Source organism: Corvus kubaryi, unplaced genomic scaffold, assembly GCF_017639235.1.
Source record: "Corvus kubaryi isolate FWS band 111438036 unplaced genomic scaffold, C.kubaryi_AGA036_p1.0 137, whole genome shotgun sequence".
NCBI lineage: Eukaryota > Metazoa > Chordata > Aves > Passeriformes > Corvidae > Corvus > Corvus kubaryi.
In genome coordinates this window covers 5,259,126-5,285,101 of record NW_024580671.1, presented here as the reverse complement: position 1 = coordinate 5,285,101, position 25,976 = coordinate 5,259,126, and the positions used below count along the sequence as shown (strand labels likewise).

At 37.7% G+C, this 25,976-nt stretch overlaps 1 protein-coding gene across 6 annotated transcripts in view; it reads left to right on the top strand.

Annotated features, from left to right (window-relative positions):
- Positions 1-25,976, top strand: part of SYT1 (synaptotagmin 1) — a 337,561-nt gene that overhangs the window by 50,987 nt on the left and 260,598 nt on the right. Inside the window, exon 1 of one of the 6 annotated variants that reach the window (XM_042017685.1) lies at positions 22,445-22,506. The exons of the other annotated variants lie outside the window; for them this stretch is intronic. The gene's annotated coding sequence lies outside the window, so the exon portion shown is untranslated. Of the gene's footprint in view, positions 1-22,444; positions 22,507-25,976 lie in introns of those variants that run through there. 6 annotated transcript variants of the gene reach the window in all.

Genomic DNA, 25,976 nt, shown 5'->3' with positions numbered 1-25,976 from the left:
GCGGCTGACCATACCCACAAAATGATGCTCTCCAGGTGACCGCATGGCTTTAAAGACAAAGGGAAAATGGTGTCAGGTCTCTTCCCTAAAATTGTGGTCCCCAGTTGACCACGTGGTCTGGGAGACAAAGGGAAAAAGATGGCAGACAAAAAGTACCCTCACAGGAAGGCAAGAGCTTAGAGAGCAGTTCTCGTTGTAGAAGAAGACCTGCCCTGGTGCATGTGGCGTCAGTGCCGCCCGCTGCTTTCTCCTTGTGGGATGCCACTGGTATTGGTGCTGATGTGTTCCTTGCTGCAGGTCTCACGGTGGGGGGGATGGGTTTGTTGGCACCTGTGTGGGTTGGCCCAGCCCCTGGGACCGGCTCAAGCTTTGCTGCTGATGGGATTTGCAAAGTTCATTCTGAAAACAGTTTCTAATTGTAAAATGCAGCTTTTCCAAGTGGCTACAGTTGCAAGCTGAGAAACCTGGGTAAAGCGGAGCCTCCGCCTGCGGCAAGCATAGCACTGCCAGGCGGAAGAGCAGGTCGGCTTGGGTGCTCCAGCTTTTTCTAGTGACCGGCACTTCGGACTGCCATGCAATTCCAGTTCTGGCAATGCTGGGTCTTAAAGAAACACTGAACTGTGCCGTAAATTAAGTCCTTCCTGATGGGAGAGAATTTGCTGAAAGTCCTTGCAAGGAGTTTCAAAGATAAACCGAGACTTTTCCTTGAGTTTCAATGCTTCCAGATAGTTGTTTATTAAGTCTTATCAGAGGAACAGAGCCACTAGCGTGACCCAGGTACAGCATAGAAGACAGAAAAGCAGGAGTGAGCTCAATTATCAAGATTTACACAGCCTTTTGAAGATATTTTAACCAATAGTTACTAAAAACGTACATTATTTTCACTTTCCTACCAATTATTCAGTAACACGACTAGGAACTGCGGAATTTTCTATCCAATCATTCCAAACTACTTTAACTGCAGAATATGGAGTAGTAGAAGAAGGAGAAGAAGGTTTAGAGAACAACAACAATCCTCCATTTTGATATTTTTTACTCTTATCTATTTAGTACAAAGAGAAGCCCAAAACCTCTAAATTTTTCACCCTGTGACAATCTTACATAGTAGTCTATCACCTAATTCACACCACTGTATTTTCTAGTTCTTGTCTGACTGTTGGTAATTTTTTCCAAGGTTTGAAGCTAAAACAGTGTTGTTCAGGGGGGTAAGAACCCTTAAAAACAAGCAGAGAAATATTCTCGGCACTCTGGGTTCCTACTAACAGTGACCATTTTGGGGCACAGATGAATGTTGAATACCGTAACGTTTTGGGTTACCCAGGTCAAGTATATGTTAATTTTTTTCAGGTTGTATTGTTTTTTACATAACAGGCTAGTCTGCTAGGGTGAGACTCATTTTGTAACACAGATATACTCTACTCTTTACATATGCATTCATTCATATGCTTCCTCTTTCCTATGCATCTGACATAGCTGGGCATGAGCTGGGTTGAGCTGTTGATGTTCACCTTTCTGAGAACAGGTTTGAGGTCTGATATATCCAGGTTAGGTATTTGAGTATGGTTGATAAGATGCAGCCATATTCTCTTCCTCACAGTAACAGCAGAGAACTATTCCCATTCTGTTTGGTTGCCCTGCAGTGTACCTGTACAAAAGTTATAGCATGTTTTACTCTGTTGTATTTTTCTCCACAATAAAATGTAGTTTTTTTGCTTTCCTGTAGAGATTTGATTAAGAACTTAAATGAAAGATGGAAATACCTATTTATAAGATCTTAAGTATTAGTACAAAGTCTTTCAGATTTCGCTGTGCTCCCCTTTGAGATTTGACCTATCAAGATTCAATAAAATGTGCAGTGTTCAGAATTACTCTGCCACATTTTGAGTTTCTGCTATTCTCTGCAGATGCAGAAGGTTTCTACTAAAATTTCTTTTCATGCTTGTTTTAGTCTACTAATGGAGTGACAAGTAATACTTAATTTCTTTAAATAAGTGTTATAACTACCAGTGTTTGCTTCAAATGGGTCCAGATGAGTTGTTAGGGTTTATTTTAAGTCACTCAGTTTCATCTGGGACTAATTCTGAACGTGATGCAGGAAAATTTCTGTTGTCAGTGGTTGCACACTGATCGCATTTTGGATGTAACAGTGCAAATACCAGTAGAAGGACCATTAAGTGTTGTTTCCACCACCATAAGGGACACAGGAAACCAACCACGGCTAATGTTAAGGGGGTCGGGGGAAATGAATGATTCATTCCTGTAGTCATACACATCATATGAAAATGCTGAATAAAGATACAGTCAAGACACACAACAGCTGCAAAATTCCATTAGTAGAAGTGTTAGAAGGAAATCTGAGAGAGCTAATACATTCATTTCCTACTTCTGTTGCACAGGCACTCAATCGGTTATGGAAAGTGAAGAGTTTGAGGAGGCAGATCGAATTGCAAAAGTATAAGGTGCAAAAACCCAAGGTTTATCTCAGCAGTATCCCTCTCCCTTGCAAGGCACCAGTATAGGTTAGTAATTCAGTAAAAAACATGTGGTTTAGGTGTTGAGTCTCAGTCACAAAGAGCATGTGATCTGTGTATAATCTATAGGGTATCATCATACTGTTGTGTTTAATCAAATTACCCGAAAAGTGTGCGTGTGTTGGTTTTTTTGCTTGGTTCTTTTATTTTGTTTGTCGTTGGTTTTTTTGAGGGAGAATACCTCTTTTTTAAAAATTTCTCAGATAAAATAGAAGCGTGCTTTAGCTTATGTAAGTTTTCTACTTGGATTTTTCCAGTTCGACATGACATTTTGGTAGAGGACAAGAAAAGTGAATGTATTTGGTTCATGAAAATTCATTGGCATGGAGGAAATAAAGACAAAATAGTGCCTCTTGTGGCTGTAAGTAAGGACTTTCAGTGCTCTTGGAATTAATGGAGTGTAAGCTCACTGACTCAAGGAGACTTGATGGCTTCCTTGAGACTTGGAGACATGAAGTTGAGTGTTAATGGTGGATAAGCACTCTCCTAACTGTGCCTTGCCAAGACTGTGTCAATGATGGGGTTGGGAGAGGGGGGAAAAGACAGGTAAAACACTGGCAGCAGCAAAACTGGCAATGAACACAAGGTATTAAATCATTACTGGGACTTGGAATATGATTAGGGAAAGTTAATGGAAAACGAAGCCACTGTGCCAAATGACTGTTGCTGGGTTAAAGGAGGCTAATTTGCAACACTGTAATGAAATTAGGCATGCTGCCTTTGTTTCTGACACTGAACAGCATTAAAAAAAAAGTATGGGTTGTGCGTTTCTGGGCCCTCAAGTTCTCTACCAGATGTGAAAGCTGGAGTTGTGCTGCCAAGGTGGAGTAGCAGTGCTTTCTGAGGGGCTTTGGAAAGTGACTGGCAATAGACAGGTGTGTAAGATGGACACTGAACCCATCAGCCAAGAACTGGTCTTATAACAGAGGAATTGTAAGGACATTTTCTTGTCTGTCCCCTACCTTTTAAACATAAATATTTTCCAAGAAGTATCCGCTCTTTTAGCAAAATTCAGAGCATTGGACGTTCACAGCCTTCTTAGGAAGTCTGTTTAGTCTTAGACAGCAATTAGCTGGCCATTAGAAAGTTAATCCTAACTGGAGGTCTAAATCTGCATTGCTGCAATTTAAATCCATTGCTGGATCTGCCGTCCTGGGTGAAGGGAGAAGACCTTTTATCTCTCTCCTTTTTGTAGGTGATGGTGTAATCTTACCATTACCTCCTTAAGTAAATCCTCCTTATCCATAATATTTTTCTTCAATTTCTTTGGGAGAGAGGGAGTGTTGCATTTTGGGGTGGGATTTTTGCTATTGTCTGGAAAGAGTGAGTAGAATTCATCTTAACTTTGAGTATCTACAATTGCAGCCATCAGATTGTGATTTAGCATCTGTTTTTAGAGAAGAGAAGCATCCACTTCTAAAGTCAGTTAACCTAAAACAGATACATGAACTAAGCCAAATGAACCATCCTCTATATTTATTCCTGTCTGACTGTAAAGAGAACCCGAAGTGCAGATGTCCATACTGTTCACTTTTTAATCCCTGCTCTTTAACACTCTTCAGTCCTGTTTGCAAGACTCCCAAGGAGTATTTTAGCTTTTTTTTGTTGTTTTTTTAACAGTTTCAGTAAATGAGTAATATTTTACATTGCTTTTTCAATTTATGTAAAGAGCAGAAGCGGCAAAAGCCAGCCTTTTCAACATGAGTCACTGGACTGTCAGGAATTTAGTATTCATATATAATATACTTTGTTGAAATACAATGCAAGTACAAATTAGTATTTTAATTCATCATATCTCTGTTAAGACTCATAACTAAAATTTGGTTACAGTGTGTACAATTTCATCTATTATTGAGCTTGACCTAGTATATAATATTCCTCAGATTTAAAGATGCTCTCTTAACCATAATTTTCCATCTTCAAAAACAATGAAATGGCCAAAACATTTTAAACAGTGTAAATATTTTATTAAACATGAGTAGTTAGTTCAGTGGCATTACACAGGGAGGTGTTGAAGTGGAGTAACTCTTTTGCAACTTCTTTAAAAGATGAATCCCTTGACCTAGTGTGCATTTTCTCTAATAAATGAGTAATGTTTGTTTAAGACATTTAATCTTGTTAGTGTGTGGATGCTCCTGGCTCATCCTGTGGCAGACGGGCTGTTTGCAAATGGATGTGAGTCTCCTCTCAGATTCAAGGTAATCAGATTTTGGGATGGGAGTTGTATATGGGGGCTGGGGAGAATATTTCAGCTGATGTTTGGATATTGTTGCATTTTCTATTAATAGACTCCAGACAGCAGGTGTGAGTTTTGCTTTGCAAAAAACTCCGGATTTCAGGGATAGCTGATTTATGCGTACATGTTACATGAGAGAATGTGCTGCTCTTTTTTTCTGTTTCTGTACGAAAACGTGTATTAGAACAAAAATGGCAGCCAGAGTGGATTATATCTCTGCTGGAACAATTCCAGAAACTCAGTAAACTTCATGTAACTCTGTAATTTATCATACTGGTTTGCCTTTTAAAGGGAGGCTTTTTCCTTCTAGCTGTGACCTCACCCTATAGGCTATTGCCTAGCAACAGTCCCACTCAGAAATTACCACCAAAAAATTACTTCGTGTTACAAGCACATTCTTTGCATAATTTTATTTATATTCTCATTCAAATAGAATACATTTTAGATATTATGTATATCCCTCACACTGAAGGTGGCAGAGTATCATTTGCATTAGGAGGCTGATTCTCTCCTTCATTATATCAGCTAGCGTAAATGGCAAAAATTGTGATTTTAGTCTCGTACAGAGCCACTCAAGGCTTTCCAGTACTTAGGTAAAAATGATATTTCCTACCTAAAGATGAAGGGGCTGTGCCCTTGTGCTGATCAGGAGGGTGTGGAGGAAAGAGTAGAGTTGAAACAGCTCATGGGAGTCCCCTTTGCCAGGGAAGTGGGAGAAGAGGGTGTCCTTCCAGCTGCTCCAGCTGCTCCACACTCCTTCCCAGTTCATCACCTGAGGCCTCCCAGGGAAGCAGGACAGCTTTCCAGGCAGAGGAGGCATTTTCTGACTGAGGTCGGCTCTGGTTGTGTTGCTCAGGGTGTCTCAGAGCACTGCTGTGGGTCCTTGTAAAGGGGGCCCTACCAGTTCAAGGCACTGGGCTGCACACCTCTCTCTGCCATCCTGGCACTACCTAAAGATGCCTGAGACATTGACCATTGCTAGACATGTGCACCTACAGCCTTCTCATGTGTAATTACTCTAGAAATAGATATTTAAGTACAGGTTTGCTATCCATAATGCAATGCTAAATACTAACAATTAGCGTAACTGCTTCCTATTTGTGGTGTGTGGGGATACAGTATTGTATAGGTGACTGATGTTTTTCTAGATACAAAATATTCCTCTTACAAAATGAGTTATTTTAATTTATATTTCCCTGCAATTATCAATGGCAGCAATTAGTAGGTAACGTGCATTTTTTTGAAGGTCACTTAGATTATGAAGCAATCTCGTGCATTTTTATGTAAGTTTACTTCATTAAATTCAAAATGGGTGTGGATTCATGTCCTACAGCAAATTTTTCTGATTTAATTTAGCATTTCAGGCATTTCCCTATTCAATATCTTGCTTTCTGCATATGTATATTTAATATGTATAATTTTGATCTACTGCTATCAAATAAGCTGAATTAGGAAAAGGCAACACAGTGTTCAAATAATTTTGCTTGATGAATACTTTAAAGCCTATAGAAGATACAGTGGAAATGCTTAAATTCTCATTAAAATCTGTCTGTTTTACTCAGTGTTTTGCACAGTAATACAAACTAAAGCCCATTAGTAGGTAATTTCTTGGGCAGTTTTCACAGTGGTAACATGGTTATCTATTACCTAGAGATACTTCACTGTTAAACATATGCTATAAAAAAAAGGGGGTTTAATTAACAAATCCAGTAGTATTAATTTTAAGCCCAGTTGAAGTACTAAGCCACGGAACAAGAGGGTATGCATTTAAATAGTATCTCTCAAGTAAAAAATGCTGTTCACATGAACACTGATCTCATCTGCCACATTAGTTTTTTTAAAATGGAGGATCTTATTTCTTTCTTGGGAGCCGAAAAGCTGTATCAGTGTTTCATTTTCTGAGTAGTAGAGGTTTGGACCAGGTTACCTCAAATTAATCTGTATGGTCACATGTCTTGGTCTGTTGGAGGGCTCTGCGGACACTAGGGGTCTTCACGGGAGCAAAGCACAAAAATGCAGGTTTCTTTCTTGGAAAGGAACTAACTGCTTTATTTGAAAACCCCTAGTATTGCTACTTTAAGTATGGAAAGTTCTGTTGAAATCTTGTAGGATCTTGTAAGTTAGCATGTTCAACTGGTGCTTCTTTAAAGGGCATCACACCAACAACTTCCATTTAGAACCTTTGTTTGTGTATGTTTGAGCACTTTCATCTAAACTTGATTTTCCCCTTCCCTTTTTTAAACTGAATTCCAAATACTGGGAAAATCAGATAAAATAGGTAGTGTTTATTTAAAAACTGTTGAAGTGTTGCAAGATGTAATGAGATGGAGTATCAGCCTAGATGTTTAATTTCAGTTTTGCATCATCCTGGGGTTTTTCTCCATTCCTTAATATGTTTCTGTACACTTAACTTGCGGTGTAGAATGCTCTCTATTTTTGCTTCATTGGTGGATATATCTGGATTAGATATTACATGTAACTTCGTTAATTATATTTGATTTGTGCTTATAATAGTATGAAAACTACCAAATAGTAGAATTAACCTCTTCTGCAAAACAGAGTATTTTAAAAAACAAATGCATTACATTTTTTTAAAGCACCCTTTGTATCTTTGGATTATACTCCTCATAAAGTAATACATTTGGAAGATTTTTTGTGTTTTCATGAGGTTAATGCCTGTATTTAAAGAAAAGTGATGATAGCAATTTAATTGTTCATGTCATAGAGTGAGAGTCATTCCAGAGGAGAAGCATTCAATTTGGGGTGTTGGGGAGGCCTCAGTGTGCATCAGCAGCCACCTCTGGGCAGTGCCTCAAACAGCAGTTGCTCACGGAGCTGCACGTTCACAGCAGCGAGGGAACAGCTGCTGCCTTTGTGTGCTTTTGCAGCTCCCTTAATAAATGGCTGATTAGAAATTGAGCAAAAAATGATACTCAGCACAAAACAGGAAGGTGTCTTGTGCTTCTGAAGAGTGCACGTGACGTGGTGAGAGGAAAAGGAGATGCAATAGGAGGAAACATTGTCTCCCTAGAGAGGTTTGGCTTTTCAGCACCATGGAAAATGAGTCTTGTTTTGTATCATGAAAAGTCAGGTGCTGCAACCCATCAGCAGCTTTTTTGGGGAACGTGGCGGAGGAAAGAAAAAAAATCAGATCAAGATGTGTAACTGTGTGGCTGAGGGAGTATTTTGGGGCTGTCTGCTGTGAATTGCTGTAATTGATACAAATGTCCTTTAAAATTGTCTAATTCCTTCTGTCATGTGAAGATGCTCTGAAGTGAACACTGGTAGTACATCTTGGAGGTTTGTTGCAAGTTCTGGTGTAAACAGTGCACATCAAATTAATTGCTAAAGAGCTAACTGTGATCTTACGTTTTTATTCCCGAGCCTTGTTCTAAGTACTCGTCAGTTCCAGCTAAATTTCAAGGAAACCATGGTGGTAGATGCCTCCATTTGGTGATGCATGGCAACCCATTTGAATTAACAGGGAAATAGGCGAGGATGTGGTTGATGAAACAGCTGCTTTCGGTGCGGGCTCCTCCCTATTAATCCACCTTGGTAACTGGTCTGCATTTAGGCAAGAGAAAGAGCAGAAGATAAATCCTGATTGAACAGAGAGGTGTGAAGAAAAGCACCCTTACTTATAAAAAGTAGGGATTGCTATCACACATTATTGGGTCACCTCATGCCATCATCTTTTCCTGTCCATTTCTCCTGGAAATTGCAACAATACTACCTTTATCATGGAGATGCTGTGATGACTGCATTAAAAAGACAATTTAGATTTGTTTGGAAGTCTCTGGTGACCTTCAGGCCACAGGCCTGTAATTAGTCGAAGAGATTTTTTCTTTGAATTATTGGCCCTTGTACTGTCATACATAATCAGTGGGGGCCCATTTGGGTTTCAGCTACAACTGTCTCCTGATGCTGAGTTAACAGCACTTTTTAAATATGAAATAAATTGTTGGCACCTGATGCTAGTTCAGAATTAACATTATTTTAAAAGCCCTGGTGCTGTGATCCTGACTGCTCAGGCTTATTTTGTGGCACACCAGTTATTGTAGAAAGCAGGGCAAGCGTGGAGAATGGGTTTGCACCCTCTCTCTCCTGCCATCCTCTTGTGCATATGAGAGACCTTCCTCAAAAGCCAGACCTCGGTACGAACACGGTCCAGACTGTTTACAATGAGAGAACACCTCAATTCAAACAGCTGTCAGGGAGCAGGTATTAATCATGCCAATATTCAGCAAGCCATGTGTGAGAGCTTTCTTGTTCCTTTGAGCTTAATATGGATAAAGCCAGTAAAGAAAGAGAAAATGGAAAAGGTGGCCTCACTGATAAGAAAACCTACCATAAACTTTGAATTAGTGACAGTGTGTACCAGATTTGCCTCTGGAGTGTTTCATTAGCATTGTGTACTGCTTCTACTGCATGTTAGCTTTCTGCTGACATGTCACCTGAGATAACAACATCATCTATTTAAAAGGCTCAGGAAAGAGACAAATTAGTTTCCTACTGTCCTAAGGAAAATGTGAGTACTAAACACATTCACAGTGTTTCCACACTCGGTGGAAATTGTTCTGTGTTTGTGATTTACACATTTTTCTCAGTAAAAAGAAAAAAAAAGCCCCCAAATTATTTTTTTCCTCAGATCATGTGACAGACTGGATCAAGGAGATAAATCTCATTCGGGAGATGAAGCAATGTACAATAACATTGTGGGACCAGCTGCTCTCTTTGTATAATTTGCTGCAGGGACTGCATTTGCAGAGCCCAACAAGGTCGAAACCAATTAGCTGATTAGAAAGTGCCAGAAATAAGATAGAACATTTAAGTGACAGCAGAAGTAAATGCAGTTCTCCAGTCACTTTGCTCGGCAATACTGATCTAAAGATTTATATGGAAAACACTGAGCAGTATGTTGTGCCTAAGATTGTATTTATCCAACACCTTTTTTTTTTTAAACTTAAGAGATCCTGATGATGTTGCAATGCTAATAAGTTCAAGTTGTGCAGATGAAATAGCAGATTTTAATAAATGAAACAGCTGAGCATGGATCTAAGTCAACACTCAAGAGCTAAATAAAAGTAGCTACATTAAAACTGAACGTTTTGATAGGTTTGCAATAACAAGATAGGGGTTTTTTTAAGTAGTATCTTATTTAAATGTAAATTTGGGGTTCAGTTATCAAAGTGATTTTTTAAATCATTCTACATTTCTAGGGATATAGGATCAGAGTCGTGTATTGCACTTGCAAGCAGGATGTCTGGTGATGTGAATTACCTGGAAGGTAGCATTGAGAGCAAATACTAAAAAAATAAATAAACAGAAAGTAGATTCTGGAGGGCTCTGTGTTTTAAATATACGAGCTGTACTTCTCAGCTCTCAGATAAGCTCATGAAAACTATCAACTTCTGTCTAGGCTAGTGCAGAAAAGCCCAAGGGCAGCAAATAAATTGGGAATGATGGTAGGCTTTGCACGTAGGGTCTACAGAAGCACAGCAGCACATCCTATGACACCACTTATATCCGTGGGTGCAGGACGGATCATATCTTGGGTAGGAGACATGAAGGCAGCCGAGTGTAAACAGAAGAATTTATAGCTCTCCCGTCATAGGCACCGCGGTGACCTCAGCATCGCTGCTGATACATATCCTTGAGCCCTGCTAGAGCAGAACATCGTTCATTAAACTCAGTGCACCTATCCTGGAGTCAAACGAGGCTCTCTTTAGGATGGATGTCTCTGTAAGCAAAGTCCAAATAGTTCCTGCAAGTTCTGTGGTAAAGGAGGGCGAGCAGTATTTTATTTAGAGCAGGTTGAGATGAAGGCACTGAGCTATATTCTTTCATTCCTTAACATGTATGAATTCTGTGTAACACTGCAGTCAGGAAGTACTGGGAAATAACTGTAATAAGTGTAATACTAAAAGAGGTGGCACAAGTGTAAATACCTGTTTGTTGTAGGGCAGTGTTGGAGACAGTATACTTGTGTACACTGTCACAGATAATGGTTTTCTGAATGAAGTTGTTTGTGCATAGTTGTTTACTCTTTCTTTTGTATTTGGGTAGCAATAGTGGATCTCTGATGTTGCTATTAATGTTGCCTTTCCTTATGTAGATTTTGCTAGGGTTGAAACGGGCTCTAACTATCACTATGGCTAATGGTACCATTTTTTCATCATCTATTTGTTTTTTATGTAGGTGGGTTTTTATGAATTTCTTTAAAGTTTAAATAACTTAGAAATAAAATAAGCAAGCAACTGTTGCAATAGGCAAGTGAATATAAGGCATGGGCCTTTTCTGGAAATGCACAATTGACTTAAAAGAAGGGTGGTTAGTAATAGTATATGAATTTACTTACTAGTTTTTGGAGCAGTTTACAGCCCTTCAGTCAGGTGCCTGGAGGTGTGAGCAGTGCAAGATGGTAAATGCTCCATCAATATGGCAATACGAAATGTATACAAAATGGGAAAATATACTGTGATCGTGGCCCCAGATGCCCCCGTGGCCAGGGTGCTGTTCAGTCAACACCTGGATTACTAATTTAGCTTTGAAAATTTCTTCTCGAGATTCTCCTACACTGGCTTTCCTGGTCAGTTATTTGCTCTTCTTTTGGTCCAATAAAAAGTCCTGACCTTGTCATAGAAGAACTGCCAAGGTCTCACTGATACTTACTCTTCCTTGCTCCTCAGTCATTTCTGTTCAGAAAAATGAAAAGGTTACTGCTCTTTAAATATCACTTCACAAGGGTCTGTGATAAATGAACCGTCTAAATTCATGTATCTGGTTAGGTAAGCCTCTTTCTTTACAAAAAATAAATACTTGACTTTTGTCAGCTCTTACCTCCTCAGGAAGAAATCGCATGTGTGAGCCTGTTTTGGAAAGTGGCTGTTAATGAAAGAGAGGTACAGATGTGCAGTGGTGTTACAAGGTTCTTTTGTCCCCTCCATTCAGATTTTATCAACTAGCAGCATCTCTTATGCTACATCTGAACACTTATGTGAAAAAAGCAAAAGAAAAATTACTATGCCTTCAAAATTATTCTGTCTTTAATCTATTAGGAATGTGGATAGATTGAGATGAGAATAAGTTACAGATTTGTGATCTCAGAACTGGAATTCTTCATGGCTGGTGCTGGATAGTCTTTTTCCTGTGTATTTTGACTTATATAGAGTTGGTATTCAAGTATATGAAAACGTCACTTAACAGTTCAGTAATAAAATGTAGTTGAAGTAGAAAGATCACAAATACCTCAGGGGCATGAAATAGTGAGTTCCACAAAAAAGTTAGATAGATTGTTTTAATTAGCACATTTAGTCTATGGAAAAACAGTGTATGATTCTGTAAACTGAAGACTTGTATTCTCTTATCTTCTGTTTATTCTTTATCATACATAGCTTCTCCTGAAAAATGCTAGATGCTATTTAAGGAATTTTGAAAACGTAAGATAGGTAGGAATCTCCTTGGCTGCCAACTCCAGCTCCTTACTGTTTCAAGTAGCACTTCATATTGATCCACCTTATGTGCTTGTAAAGCACAGTACAGGTACGTGTAGTTCCGGGAAGGCGATGGGCGCTGCATCCATTTTTTCTAGTCCAAGGCTGTTACAGATTCTCATTGCTTTAATGTTTAGATTTTTTTTTCTATTTTTTGATTTACAGCCTAACTTTATTCATGGCCACCTTACATTTATTTATTTGTTCTTATGCCAGCTGTGGCTCCTAGACTGAATAATTTTTCCTTCCTTTCACTATTCAGTTCCCTGGCATATTTTCTCTTGACTTTCATTTCACTAGACCAGATATGCTTAAGCATTTTCAGTCTCTTTTTGTCAGATAGATTTTCCATTTCTCTGATCATGTTGGCACCTCTTTTCTGCACCTCTTCCAATTTAAACTTATCATTCTTTAACATGAGTGAGCAGGGTTCTATGGCAATTTAGAGATAGCAATGATTAGATTTTGCCTATATTGCTATTTCCTTCTCTCCTGAAAAATCTTGTTTGATGCAGCTTAGAGTTGCATTGTCCATATAACACTAACAGCTCATACTTAAATCCTATGACTTACCCTTTTCCACCTCGGTCATTTTCAACTGATGAAATTCTGGCTTATGGAAGAAATGTTTTTATTAGTCCTTAGGGGAATGGCCTTGCCATTTGTATGCTAGATTTTTATTTCATTGGTGTTATTCATGTTCTCAAGGTCATCCAGTTCTTTACATAAGGATATCCCAATGCTCCTCGATATTGATTATCTCCCCAAAAATGAATTACCAGGATAGGTCACTAATATTAGTACTGACACTTTGGCTAAAGCAGTTGTGAAAATAACAAGATTTCTCCCAAGACTAATCATTGAGGAACTCTCTTAATAGCTTCCCTCTAGCCTGAAACTTTCTAACAGTAACCACTTTCATTTCCCCTTTAGTTACTTATGGACCTAATATTTCTGATATTAATCCTAATGTTATGTCAACTGAGTAATGATTTCCCGTGTGGCATGATATGAAAAACGCTTATCTGAACTTCAGGTATGTGAGGTCTCTCACATTTCCATTGTCTAATAATCCCCAGAACCTTGAAGATAGCTACTGAATTGATACAGTGTGATCTGCCTACTAATCTTCCCTTGACCTTCATGTCTTTAAATTAAATACATTTACTTTTAAAACTTTCTCTGAAAAAATACACATTTTTGAAATGCTTTCCAACTATCTGTTGCTCTGATTGCTTTCTCTTCTCTCCTACTTTGCTGCCCTACTCTGTTCTACTCTCTTCTATACGTATAGGACAAGATAATGATCTTGCTACCTGAAATATCCTCTTCCTGTTCTTTCAGATTTTGGGCTGGAAACTGTTCTGTCACCCTCAGCTTATCTACTTGAGCCTTTCTTCTAGTTTTATAATTAACTGATAATTTACATTTTTTACTCCTGTTACACATCTTCATCCCTATATTCAATATTTTCACCATCATCCTAAATTCTGTACTATCTTCACTACATTGTGATACCTTTCTCGTTCTTCTACTTCTTTGTATTTTATTCATATAGATGAAAAATATTTTACCATTTGTTCTTATGTACAGACTGGTGTATTTATTGCTGATCCCACCACATGTATATGCATAAGGTTGTTTACAAAGAGCAAATATGTTTGAATAGTAAAATATCTTTGAATTAAACAGCAGAACCCTCTAGATCTTAATCCTTAATTCCGTACACAAACCTTTGAAGTAAATTTTGCTTACAACACACTCCTTATACATAGGGTTAGGCAGCTATTTGAAGGAGCAGCATAATTTATTTGCTCAGGCTTTAGTCTAGGCTATCCTGTGCAAATAAAATGAAAGAATAATTTTCAGACTTCATATTACAATCTGTGTTAAAAGAACAAGTTAACTCCTCTTTTACGTGTTAAGTCAACCTAGTGTTCAGATAAAGTATGGTTTTGGAAGACTGAAAGGAGGAAATGGAAAATATCAGTCCAGTGGTAGTTGGGAGGCTGTTCCCCAGACAAGTTGAATGTATGAGATTAATAAGAATGAAATTAAACACTCTAGAGTGAAAACTTTGAAGTTGACACAGAGAGCAGAAGTTAATGCAAAAGGAAAAAAGAGGAAAAGAAAGCAATAAGGAAGGCCATCACTAAGCCGGCACAGACTGTACAGGGGAAGCAAGAGCCAGGCAGGTCATGGGATTTAGGTCTTTTACTGGGGTAGAAGTGAGCTTCCTGCTATGAGAAGAAGGGTGACAGAAATTTCCCACCCAAAGCTATGTGAAAGATACGGGGAGAAAAGGAAGAGGAAAAAGGTTTTGAGCCTTGAGGAGAAAGATGTTCATTGGAGGCAACCACAGCTTCAGTGACACAGTGAGATAGAAGTCTAATATAAAGTAAGACAGTGTATACTAAATGTCTTGGGGTGACTTTATGATGTGTATCCCATATTGCTGCCCTATGCCCAGAAATTAATTCTTGTGCCTTTCTATGCCTCTAAACTGAGCCTGAGAGGGGGAAGGAAAAACTGAGCAAAACTTTTTCAAAGCAGTTTGCAGCTTGTTCAAGGTCACACAGAGATAGCGTTTTTTTTCCAGCTGGGGCAGGGGAGGGAGGAGGCACCCGGCTTGCGGCTGCCCGGTCAGTTTCTGGCCAGTTGTTCAGTTTCTTTTTCTCCGGAGAGAGACTGAGAGTTGAACTTTTTTTCTTCCCCTGGAATTTTGGATTTTCTCTCTTTTCTACTGGACTGCTTCAGTATCAGAGCACATCGGGAGGACTTTCCACCGAGTGCAGAGGGCCTGGCCCTGGGCCAAGCCCCAGCTCCGAGGAGACCAAAGGGAGGACTCGAACACTTTCCCAGGTTTTTTCCTTCACAGCGAAATTTTATTATTTAGCATTATTATCCTTTTCCCTTGTGTTTGTTAAATAAATAGTTTTTATCTCCTTCACTTGCCTTCGAGGAAAATTTATTTTTCCCCAAACCTGGTGGGGGAGGGGTGGTGACCTGCCTTCTCTCAGAGGATATATTTCTAAATTTGGCCAAACCAGCACACTAATGCACTATAATAGTTTATTCACCTGAGAGCACATAGTGACAGTGGATGCTTCTAGCCATGTTTGGGTTAAGTGAAAAAGGTAAAAGGGGAAAAAAAGAGATGAAAGTTTAATTATTTACTATTTTTATATTTACCCAACATATATTTATGTTTACAAACATTAGAGTAACTTTTGCTAACTTTGTTGACCACCTTTGTCTGTACGAGATAATTCAGGGGGGTTTTTTTGCCTTTTGGAAGGAATACAGTATCTTTCAAGCTTAAGAATAATTCAGGTACCCCACAATGTGTTTCATTGCTTGCCAGATACTGGGCCACTTATCTAATTCAACTTGGCGTTTCAAGAGAAATTATTTTAATTTTGATAATTCAGTACTAAGAAAAATTCCAGCTCCTTTTGTATGGTTTTTGATAATAGATGCTGTAATCATAGTGTAAAAGTCTTTAATATATTAATTTAATAATACAGAGCAAAATCCAGAACTGCTTGCCTTGAGAGATCATAGGGTTTCTTTAGAGGTCTCCTGCCTTTTTCCTTTTTTTTTTTTTTTTTTTTTTTTTAAATTGTAATTATTTTCTATCATTTTGGGGAACAATGTTGTGTAATTACATTTGCATGGCCAGGAAAGGGATCATAAAAGTGTCATGGGTCATTTGGGTTGCTGAGCGCTGTGCCATGAGTGTGTGTGTGCCTCCATTTGCCAAATTTCTGTTGAATTGCACCTACTACGGGAGAGCAGGATATGTTTTAGAACAGAGGTTGCCAAGCTTTGACAAAGCTTCTCTGGCTCCTTGTTGGGGTACCTTGTGTAACTTAGAAGAGTCGTTAACTTGTTCAGGAGTGCATACTGTAAGGAATCCATCATGGTCCTTCTTCATCCTTGTTGAAGTACCGGCTCATTCCTCCGAGAAAAAGTGTTGGAGCTGTGCTAGGCATATAGCAACTAGGCAGTTAACCGAGGTGAGACACTTCAGTGTCTTCTTGAGTGGTAGAAAAGAGTTCAGTAAGTTTTAATGAAATGAAACTGATTGTGTAATCTTTTAGACAGTGCCAAACATCCAAAGTAAGTGGATGAAAACTTTAAAACAGAAGATTAACTCTTGTACTTGTTGGAGAATCTCATGGAGCTCACAGCAGTTCCTGCTATGATGCTGCTCTAACACCTAGTTGAGAAATATTGATCTATCATGTGCAGTGCTTAGTATATATAATGACCAAAGATGTCAGTGGCATAGGAGTCCAGTTTAAGACGAGAGGCAGCAGATGAATATAACAGTGAAAGGGGGTACAAGTCCCAGAAAATGGATTTTAAAGAATAAGGTCAGTTTTGATCATAGCCAGAATTACACAGCTCATTTCTTCAGCCTTGTGCTGAATAGGGTTTCACCAGGCTAGTAGTACTACTGGGTGCTTTAATACATACTGTTCTTTGCAGACACTATGTTTTGAGGCAGTAAATAGAGTCAGGAACCACTATTTGGGTTTTTTGAATTTTAGTGGCCTCTGCATCATTGAGAGGACATAGGAAATGTAAGCTTTGGTTTCTGTTTCTTCCTCAGAAGTATGATTTATAACAAAAAATAACTAATGAAGGCTGAGTCACAGCATCTCTTATTAGAAAAACTTATTTTTATCGGTAGAATATATTCTCTATAAGTGATTTGTTGTTCTCATAATTTTAAGTATTTATAAAGGATTCCTTTTAGAGGTTAGTTAAGTTATATGGGGGGAAAACCTCTCACTAACAAATAAGTTCCCAGAGGAACAGTAACAGCAACTGAGAATCCCTGTTATGGTAATAGAAAGGTTTATAGCTTTATGGGTCTATATGGGAGTCTTATGCAAGCCTGTACTCCCATAAATCACAGAGATATTATATTATGCTGAAAGGGATGAAGATGCTCAGCTGACTACATTTTTAGCTACATCAGTAGTTAAGTCAGTGCTAAGGAATGTTTCAGTGATTTAAAGGAATAGAATAAAAATGCACTTTTATCTCAATGGCATACCAGTTTAATGAGTAATATTAAGAATGGTTGTAAAGAAACAGTATGTAACAAAGTAAATTCTCTTCATTCAACACTGTAATTAAAACACAAATGCTATTTATGGAAAAACCTGTTGTTAAAAAACAATTACAGTAGCTTGTTTTATTCTGGTCTTTCATTGAAAGACAATAAAGAATGTTATTCAATTTTTCTGTTTTCAACTAAAATGCTATTGACTTTTCATACATGATCATTTTGCTTTTTTTCTCCTCCCATCTGTCTATTTCACCTTTAAGTTTTAAAGAGCTATTTTTTCCAGAAATAATTGGGTCATCTTTAATTGCTGTCAGCAATTTGTTAGTGACAGTAAAGCTTACTCTAGTTTCAGTCATGGATTTGTGAAAGCTTCCAGTATTTAATGCTGCAAATAGCTTTTGTGGCAGCACACTGCCCTCCTCTCCAGCACAGCTCGTTGGACATCCATGTTCTCTTCTATTTAAATGAAGATGGAACATCATGCCCCGAGATGTTACATTCTCGTAATACCGGTTTTTTTCTGAGCATGGTATTCAAAGAATACACAAAACCATGCCAAAAAAGCGATGGTTATTAGTATATCCAAACCTGCAAATGTAGCTTACATTATAAATCCTTATTTTCACGAATTTAATAATGCATGTTAGAATAGCCATATCAGAAAGGTTCAGTATTTTCAAATGGATACATTTCAAAGTAAGCTCTGCAGAAACACAACATTGTGATTGGATACACTGCTGTGCATTTTTTTCGTTTGTTTGTTTTTCTACTGCCTCGATAATTATGTGGTGAGATGATCTCCTTATTTACTGACATTCTGTAGGATCACACCAGTAATTCACCTGAAATGACTGTCTGCAGTCTTACAGGGTCTTACTGCTGAGGCTTTTTGAATGCTAATGTAGGTCATAATTAATCAATAGTGATTGTGCTAAGCGTAAAATATTTATGTGATCTTCATAACTGGCACCTAAATTCTCCACAAGAGACAGCCTTAAATAGTAGCAGAGCTTGCCCTTGCATCTCTCTGTTGTAGGCTTGTCCTGTTTGATGTGCTGGCATGCTTGCCCTAAATAGTCTCTGAGGTGAGTTGTTTGGATATGTCATTTCAACTGAATATAGCTTTGCATACTCTTGTAGCACATAAAACAATAGAATACCAAAAAAAATTCTAAATAGCATACAGCAAAATATGAAATATTATTCTTTTCTGCTAATCTTACAGAAGCAGCACTTTAATATGTCAATTAATATTATTTATTGAAATTCCATTTTGAGGAGTTAATAAAGAAAATGCTTTATGTGCTTATTGAAAGACTGGTGGTTTGCTTCCTGTGTAAAACACAGTCTTAAGCTTCTTCTAGCATTAAGAAGAAGTGCATTTTTTTCTCATCTGTTTGTTTTGTCTTTATACCTTCATTAGGATGGCAGTTTATAGCTTACATTCTTTGTTCGAACATTCTTACTACTGTTTCTGCTTGATAGGAATTACAATAGATTTTCCAACAGAAATAGGACTTAAAAGTGGCAATTTACTAAAAGTGACTGGGTACTGTGTTGTGATTCTCTAATGCCAATGTCAGTATATGTTTAAACTCTTTGGTTTATTGCTATAATGTTTTTCTTTCTTTTGACTGCATATTTGCACAGTACCTGGCACACTAGGGCTCCGATCTTAATTAAATCTCAGGATTGAGCTGAAAAGGAATGAGTATTTATTATCTGGGAAAAATGTGGAAGGCAAGGATCTGGAATCCAATAAATGCATATAAAATGAAGTCAGCAATTCCCTCCTCAGTCTTGTCCACCCAAAAATCAACTCACCAACAACTAGAAGAACAGTTAAAAAATTAATTTAAGTCCTTAATTCTACAAATGCACATGGGGTACCAAGTAGTTAGCAAATTCATTAGTGTTGTTTTATGTCAGCACTGACACAACACTGTGTCTACAAAAAGTGATCTATGCAATTAATTTGTAACTCTTCCTTAGGAGTGCATAAAAACTGAAATCACATGAAGGTGAGGGAAAACTTTGGTATACCATAAACATTATATTGTATTATACTGTATAAAGGTAATAATCTAAAACTGTGTGCATGCCAGGAGGAACAACTTTGCAATTGCAAAATCTGGAGATGAAGCTGATTCTCTTACCTTAGATGCTGTTTTTTTCAAAAGATAGAGCTAATAAATTTTTCATACCCTAGTTTAAATTCTGCTTTATTGCTTTGAGTGTTAAATTTTGATGTTTACCTTTTAGAAAAAGAGATTTCTGATTGATGTTATTAAGGACATTGTTAAGAAGTATTGGAGGTGACCAAAGTTAAACATGGTAGGTTTTACTAAAATGACTAATTATAATAGATGCCTGACTCCATGAAAGCTGCTGGAAATAAGATGCTTACTCATATAGATGTTTTTATAACCTCCATTAGGTGCTTTTGTGCATCTTTAGACATGTGAATACCTCATCTGCTGGTCTAAACAAAGAGGCGCATGCACTGGCAACATTTACACAGACGGAAGTCAGGTATGCTTTGCCTCAAGTTGGTGGGCTTTGTTTGTTTACGCCTCCATCTGAAGATACTCTAGCTGTAATCAGTTTGGTTGCCAGCTTTCAAGTGAGAAATTACACTTCAGGAGGACAAATAAATGCATTTTGAAGATGAGGAGACAAAAGCTAAAATTACTTCCATATGACAAAAAGTGTGTGACATATCTGGGTTAGTTTCATACATAACAATGGCTGATACTAAATACTGGCCACAAAATAGAAAATTGGAATCACACAATACACAGCTCTTCTGTTTGGCATCAGTTCCATAATACAATAAAACTTCTCATTTGTAAGCTTGTCTGGTTTTCAGAAAAAGACTGAGAACAATTTGATCTGTCCTGATAAAACAATACGGTGCAGGTGGTTTAAAAACAAAACAGTTAATCAAGCAAAATTTTACTTAAACTACCTTTCAATTCATCAACCAGTCTATGCACACTGTCAGTTGTGCCTTTCTGAGCAATTATTTATAGAATATTTAAATAGTCTGGACAGCATGTGGAACTGCTGAGAATAATATTGTATTATGAATTACTTCTTCAATTTGTTTCAGTTCAATATGGACTGACAACATGACAGTGAGTCAACCTGCTGTTTTCTTGAATGCAATACAATATACCATTTATACTGGAAATTAAGTTCTGCCTCAAGTATTGTTTTTTCCACGTTAAAATATTCCTGAAGTAAACTATGAAATGGTGTGACAAACAGAATTACTTATTTAATCATATTTCTACTTCTTTTTACATATGTATTATCACAAACTTTAGAAGTCGCATTTCTCTCAGTAAGGGTCAATTCTCTGTTCTTACCTGCATGACTCCCATTCAAGCACAAAGCACCACTTGGAAACACAGACATTATGATGGAGAAGTTCCTTAGTGGACTGGATGCTACTTGAACTTTTTAGAGAAATCAAAGAAATGTATGGAGTAGAAGGAAGCTGAGAGATGTCAAATACATCAGGAATGATATTGTCAAAAACTGGACAAGCTTTGATAAGCTGTAAATTAAGGAAAAGGAATTATAGAAATTACAGAGGCAAAAAACTAGGGAAAAAAGGGGTAATGCAGTTATGGACATGATGTGTTTATATGAAGTTTATAATACACTACCTGGAGCAAAGACAGTTGAGTAATTTTTCTTGTGCTGCAGTTTGGAAAGTGGAACAACAAGGGGATGGAAATGAGGCTGGTGGCAGCAGAGGTGACATCTAGTTTGAGGGCTATGACATCAATAGTTGCATTTAGACTGCATGAAGAGTGCTTTGGGGTGTCCTGGTTCCTTGCTCATCAGTGTGTCTGGAAACCAGGGTGGAAATGAAAGGAGAAGGAAAATGAGGGAAGGTCACTGTGTGCAGTGAGATATCATTCTGGCAAACTGGAGACATGAACTGTGATAAATATCCGTATTGAGTCTGGGTCAGGTGGAACTAACTTCCTGCGTGGCTGCTCATATGCTGCTGATTTAGGTTAGTGACTAGAACGGTGCTGGTAACACACCAGGGTTTTACCTATTGCAGAGCAGCACCTGCACAACAAAAAGGCCTTTTCTAACTCTGCCTGTGGCAAGTAGGCTGGGGGTGTGCAAGAGCTTGGGAGGGAACACAGCCAGGACAAGTGACCCAAATTGACCAAAGGGGTATTCTGTGCCTTAGAGTGTCAAAAACTGCAGGCTGGTCTTTTTGAAGTAGTTGCTTGGAGGCTGTTTGAACTCTGGGATGCTGGTGGGAGGGAGGGATTGCCTTTGCTTCACTTGTGTATTTTTGCCCTAATTTTTTCCTTCACTTCTTAAATTGGCTTTGTGTCATCCCATGAGACTTGCTTCTGTGATTCAAATTCTCCCCTCTGTGCTTGGAGGTAGTAATGAATCGGTGGCTGGTGGGCACTTAGTTTATGGCCAGGGTCAACCCACCACAGTATCTGAAACTTCAGCATCCTTCTGAATCCTACTGTTCAGAGATAGTCAGAAAGCTGCCAACTAGAAATGAAGCAGTAGTGTCAGTTTATCTCTAGTTAAAAAAGAAAAAATTGATTGAAAAATTGAAAACAAGAGAAAAAAGTAATATTAATACAAATGTTTTGCAGAAACTGATTATGTCAATGGCTTTTGGGGGCTTTGGACATTTTTATGGCATTGTGTTATTACTTTTCTGGTAAGTAAAATTATCTGTATCACTTAATATTCTGTTGGAGGTTCTCAGTAAGCACTTGTCTTTATGATACATGACTTCACACCTTCTAAACCTGATCATCTAATATTGACAAACCTCAGGAAATCCACAGAAAACTAAGTAGACTTTTCATCTGCCTGTAACAATTTTTTGGGTTTTTTCAGTAGTATTTTTGAACTAATGGCTTAAAGACTGATTGAGCCAATGGTCATGACATTTTCCTCATCACATGGGGACTATCCCAATGAGTACAAACTTACTTTTGGTACTCAAGTAATCAGCCAATACTAAATTTGTATCTGGTTATTTACGTTCTATTTTGAGTCTTGAGAGAAGTAATAGCATCTATCATAACTTTATGTTTTTCAGAATGTCTTGTTAAGGTGCAGACTAAAAGACTATGAAACTGTGATCCACATACCTTCGTCAAGGTACTACAGACTAGTTTCCTCTCCTAATTAAGTGACAGGCATTTCCTTATGGTTAAGAAAGTAGTACTTCAAAGACAAATGAGAATTATTTAAAATGCTATCTTTACCACAGCCTGGTTCATCTGGAATGATGGATTGGTTATTAATACATCTATGTCCATAGATCTATATGCGTATAATATATGTGAAAGTTAACAATAAAAGATGCAGATTGAAAAATACGTGGGCCTTGCACTCTTTCCTCTACCAAGGCAGAATTTACTGTGCTATGTATTTGTTTGTCTGAACTAATTATAAAATCTCATGTGTGTTGTGATTTATATAATTCTTGATGAAAACCTGGTTTCACTGTTGTGAGTTGGATGCAATGTTCCCAATTTTTCCTGTTTCCAAATAAGTGCAGCTCTGAAAACTTGGTATCTAAGCTGCATTGCCCAATCGGGCAAAATGAAAAGCATCCCACTCTTAAATACACTTTGTTGTAATTTACCATAATTTGACTGCTTTATGTGTGCACCTGTTCATGGTTTGGGTGTAGATTCTGACAAAGAAGCTTCCTGGAAAGTGGATGATAAAGAAGTGATGATGAAGTTGTTGTTTGTTGTAAATGCAAACACCAGTTTTCAAGGGAGCTAATTAAAATCTTTATCTGATTCCTAGTTGCAAGAGAGCTCTGCCTGGGTGTATGTGCTAAGTTCATGCTGTTAGAGATTTCTAATTTGATTGGGGTTTTTTTTTCCTGATTTTATGAGTACAGCTTTTTTTTTTAATGTTCATAAGTCTTTGCCAGAGGAAATGGCAATCTTCCCTTTAAATGTTGCAGTTGGGAAACAATGCTTGGCAAGTAAATTTTAATATTTTTTTCCTTTATGTATATGAGAAAAATGGCAACTCAGCTCATCAAAGCTGTTTGTAGAGGAAAATGCTTCTTTCCAACCTAATTGGTTAATACACGATTGTTTTGAAGAGAGTTGAACCTAAGGTAATGTTCAGGGTTTTGATAAACGATGAGCTTCTATTACCAGAGCTTTGTGAAGATTGTTTTGTTATCTTAAAAAGGACATGCTGAGTATTCTAGATACAGAGGGGCATACTGTACATCAGCTTGATTCTGGCAAGGAACATAAAACTCTTAATCTGGCATTACAAGCTGTCAGCTGGTCACATTAGTTGACTTAAATAATTGCTAGTTGAGCAAGTCCACAGATCTGGAAGACAGAACATCAAAAACTTGCCCTTTCTTTGTCAATGTGTTAATTGTATGTCTTTAAGTTATTTTCGCTTGTGGCATTAAGGAACCCAATTGTTCCTTCTGGAGAGAGTTCTATATGAGATACTTTGTTTGATATCTTTGATAAATTAAAGGTTATGCTTGTAGTTTAAGCTGGAAATTGTTCTTTAGTAGCAAGTAAATGAATTGATCAGTGTGGAATGAGAGATCATGAAATTAGTGTGGTACGAGAGGTCAATGAGAGTTCGAGGGTAGGAGTTGGCACAGTATAAGGAAATGTAATGTTTTTGCTCTGTGGTGATCTATTGATTCTTACTTTTAATTACATGCTTCAGCATTCATGTGGAAGAAAAATGTTTACAGCAAAGCAAGATGTCTTTCACAGTCTGCTTTTGCTGTAGTAAAAAAATTAATGTTAATGATCAATGAAGCAAAAGCAAAAAGAATGTTAGTAAGTAACATCTATATGTTAGTGATGTGAAGCAGGAGTGTGATATTTACAAAGAATTTCAAATGAGAACCAATAAAGTAGGGTGGTAGTAGAAATACTCTTCTTGTCTTCCTGTCACTTAAGTTCAGATCGAAGTTTGCCTGTATGTATTGTGTACTGGTTTTTATTAGGAAGTAGAGAAATGGACTGGAATTTCCTTCAGTAATTTTGTATAATTTTAACAGATAAACAAGAATTTCAGTCCAAATTCTTCTGGGAAAATATATCCTACTGAAACAAGAGTGACCAGAACACGTATAAGCTTGAACACTGACATGTGAGACAGGTGCATTTTTTTGAAAGGTGACAACTCAAAGATGTTGGCCATGTGTCACCAAGGTCATTTTTTTATAAATGTCTAGCTGTGTGCTACCATATGGATACCTAAAACAACACACAGGGAAAGAACGAATTTGCAAGCTGCAATTACCAGATCAGACAGTTCTGTGTGTTCATATGACTCTGACTCTGTCACTTTGTGTACTGCTCTTGCTTTACCAGATAAAATGTAGTTCCTCCTAGGTTTTAGATCATCCTGTTGGAATCTGTGTTTAAACTTGTCTGCCTTATACTTGTCTATGCTACGTAAGGAAAGAAAATTGATCTAACATTTATTATTGTTATTATCATTATTACTTTTTCACCATTCTAAATAACAGGAAAGGTGGACATGCTGGAATAATCTTGCAAATTTTGATCTCAAAGTACTAATAGAATAACAGTTTTGATGGTTCAGATACATTTCACTTGCAGTAAAGTGTGAAACTTTCTCATACATGTGCTTTGATTTATGTATCTTTCTACGTCATTAAGTAGTTGTAGTCTAGGTGCAGTTACACTACTACTAATGAAATTATGATCATGGACATAACCAGTTTAAGCCATACAAATTTGTTCAGTGCAAGTGGAGTCACTTATAGTACTAAGAACCAGTGGGTGATGCAGATGTGTCAGGTGGTGGTTTTGACTAATTACTGGAATATGAAGGCATCCATTTCCTTGCCTTTGCTTAGGCAGAAGTATAGACAAATTCAAAGCATCTCATTGAAGTGGAAGAATGGTTCCAGTAATTCAGACCAGGGATTCTCATAGCCTTGGATCTGCAGTGTTAAGCATCCTATCACCAGTAAGCCATAGCAGATTTCCAGAGAAGAGGAGAGTGAGAATACATAACACATCTCTAGAAAATTCCCAGCTTCCAACTGTTTTCAGCTCAAGGGATTTCCTGAACCTCATGTGATATCTCCAGCTCTCAATGAATTCTTTTCTAAATTCCTGTTAAGTTTCCCCATACAGCTTTTTTTGTTTCTGAGATAGATCTTTCACCTCTTGGGAAAAGAATCACTTTCTTCTGTTTATTTTTCACTTTGCTCCTACCAGCTTCCTTTAAAGTTGCTAGATTTCCTATATACAACGTTATGCCAAACCTAAAATGGTACAAAGGTAGAGTTCTGAGTCCTCTGTCTTGATGAAAATTATTGCAGAAGGTCACAGAAACGCAGCTTTGCAATTGAATTTATTTACAAACAACTTTACAGAAGGAGAATATAATTTTTAAAACACTGAGAAGATAGAAATTGTCAGTTGATACTTTTCCTCACAAAACTATTGCATACCTGGTCTGTATGGATGATAAAAGGCACTGAGATCAATTAGCCTGTGTTTTTAGTTGTGTGTTAGGTACTCAAACAGGTTATGCTAGAAAGCTACAAGGATAGTGATATCAGCTTGATTTTGCTGACAGTTTGA